The following is a 2314-nucleotide window of genomic DNA, read 5'->3' as shown; positions in this document are numbered from 1 at the left end:
CTGCTGCACGCAGAGGCCGCGCGGGCTCTACTCCAGGCTCCCGTGGGCCCGAGCCGGGGGCCCATGGAGCCCCGGCCCGGCGGGGCTGCGGGGCGGAGCGGCACCGCGGCTCCCCGGGCAGCAGCCGGCCCTCTGGCCCCTCCCCTCGGGAGCCCGGCCCCAGCGGCTGCTGGCCGCGCCTCAGGGCTGTGCGGGCAGGGAGGGGCTGAGCCCGCGCCAACCCTTCCTTCCCTCCCGCCGCTCTCTCCAGCTGGCCGAGGACAGGAGTCAAGCGGCCGAGCACCTGCTCCAGGCCCTGCCCTACCTGCAGAGCCCACAGGAGCCCCTGCGAGAGGCGGCCATCAGGTTCTTGGGTGAGCCACGAGCCCGGGCTCCCTCCCCAGCCCACCGCAGCTCGGCCCCAGCCCCGCCTGCTGCCCCGGCAGCGCCAGCTGGACCCAGCGCCGTGGAGCCCCGCCTGGCCTCAGCGCCGCTGCCGCCCTCTGGCAGCCGTGCCCTTGGGCGGCAGGGTGCGGCCAGGGCCGGGCTGAGCCCTGCCGGGCCAGCAGGCCGTGATCACAATGCTGGCAGCGCCGCTGGCAGGGAGCTGTGCCGCTGGGGCCGTGACAGGCTCTGTGTTCGCAGGGATCGGCGGGCGGCACCTGATGGGGAAGATCGAAGCGCTCCAGGTCATCTGGGAGGGTGAGTGAGGGCAGCGGGAAGGCAACGGGTTCTGGCGGGGGGAGCTGCAAGCCCTGCCCTGGCTGCGGAGGCCTCTGCTCCCTGTGTGGACAAGGGGTGCCGTGGGCTGAGCACACAGATATTTCAAGGCCACTTGTGCCATTTTTGGCCAGCAGGTTCAGGCTGATCCCCTTGGTCCCTGCTCCGTCCTGGCCATGGCAAACGCCAGCGGGGACGGCCCTGGCCAGGGGCTCTCCTGGGCTCCCCACAGATCCGGCATCTAACCTTGGCTTTGTTCCTCTATCTTGCAGCCCTTGAAGAAATGGCATTTGACAGCAGTCCTGCCATCAGAAAGCTGGCAATTGAAACTGGGCTCGTTCTCCGGGCCATACAGAGAGCTCCCTACTCCCCATGGCGTAAGCTGCGAGATCGATTCCGCAATGCATGGAAGAAACGGCCTCGTCCCTGCAGCACTGCCTTGCTGTGCTGCTGGACCTCTGTGGAGAGCTGATATGGAAGGCTCTCTCTCGTGAGGCCATTTAAGCCAGCAGGGATTTTCTTTTTCAACAGGATTTTTGGTTTCGTATTATCATTTTTTTTGTACGTAAATAAAGAATATGTTGTAATGGACAGACTCCCAGAATCTTTCTTTTCCCTCCCAGGATCAGCAGGGCTTAGGGGAAAAGGGTGAAAAGGGTGCTTGTGCTCAGCCAGCTGCCCGGGCATGCAGGGAAAATGGCAGGGAAAATAGCCAGAATCCCCTCGGCCTTTGGTGGTTCTGCTGAAGCCTTTGTGCTGCCGACAGAGCGGCTGGGCAGTAGCTGGAGCTGCAGGGATCCCTGCAAGAGTGGTGCCTAGAGATAGCAACAAGCCCTGTGCCAGGCAGGAAGCACTATCCGTGTCCTCCTGCCCGTGTGCTGCTGGCTGTATTGCTGAGGGCTCCGAGGTGCCTCTGGATGGGGCTGCGGCGCTGCTGCCAGGCAGCTTGGGTGGGCTGGGGGAGACCCTGAAGGGCTGGGGCACTGGGAAGCCCTGAGCAATTGGGTGTCAGAGGCCATAAGCAGCCCCCTGGCAGCCACCTTGTTCCTGACAGCCAGCTGCTCTGGCGCTTCCACAGGGGGCAGTGGGAGGGAACCCCTGGAATCAGGCGTGGAACCCTGGTCCCGGCCTTTCAGAGCTCTGATCAATGCTCCAGTTGCTGTCCTTCTGTCTGTGTCCTAGCTGATGCAAGGCAAATATTTCCTCCAGACCCAGAGAATCGTGCCTGAAAAGTCACAGGGCTACATCTCTTTTTCAGTTTATTTTTTAATGTCTTCCAGAGCCTGCTGATCATTTTCAAGGTTTTCACCCTATCCCTAGGACACATTCTCCAGAAGTTCTGCGTTACAGCCTTTGGCATTTAGTGAAAGCTAATGGCAATGACCAGTCAATGAAAGCCCTGGGAAAACCTGAACTCCTGGGTGAAGCTGGGCAGAAAGTTTCTCTCCCAGATCTGAATCCATTAAGTGCCAAGGACTGTCCCCAGTGTCATGCCTTGTCCCCCGTAATTGTGCTCATGCGATTTAAAGTGGTTGGCAAAGAAAACAATTTTTAACAGTTTTGTAATTGCTGCATTAGCATTCAAATCTTTGGCCTGAAGAATCACATGTCAACA

At 60.7% G+C, this 2314-nt stretch overlaps 1 long non-coding RNA gene across 1 annotated transcript; it reads left to right on the top strand.

Moving 5' to 3' along the window:
• Positions 1-616: 616 nt before the first annotated feature.
• On the top strand, positions 617-1290 carry LOC132338603 (uncharacterized). The gene is made up of 2 exons (XR_009489495.1): positions 617-681; positions 972-1290. It is a non-coding gene; the product is annotated as an uncharacterized LOC132338603 (long non-coding RNA).
• The last annotated feature ends 1024 nt before the right edge of the window (positions 1291-2314 follow it).

The sequence above is a fragment of the Haemorhous mexicanus genome, chromosome 26 (genome assembly GCF_027477595.1).
Source record: "Haemorhous mexicanus isolate bHaeMex1 chromosome 26, bHaeMex1.pri, whole genome shotgun sequence".
NCBI lineage: Eukaryota > Metazoa > Chordata > Aves > Passeriformes > Fringillidae > Haemorhous > Haemorhous mexicanus.
Note: the sequence above shows the minus strand (reverse complement) of the source record. Positions and strands in the feature narration are given on the sequence as shown.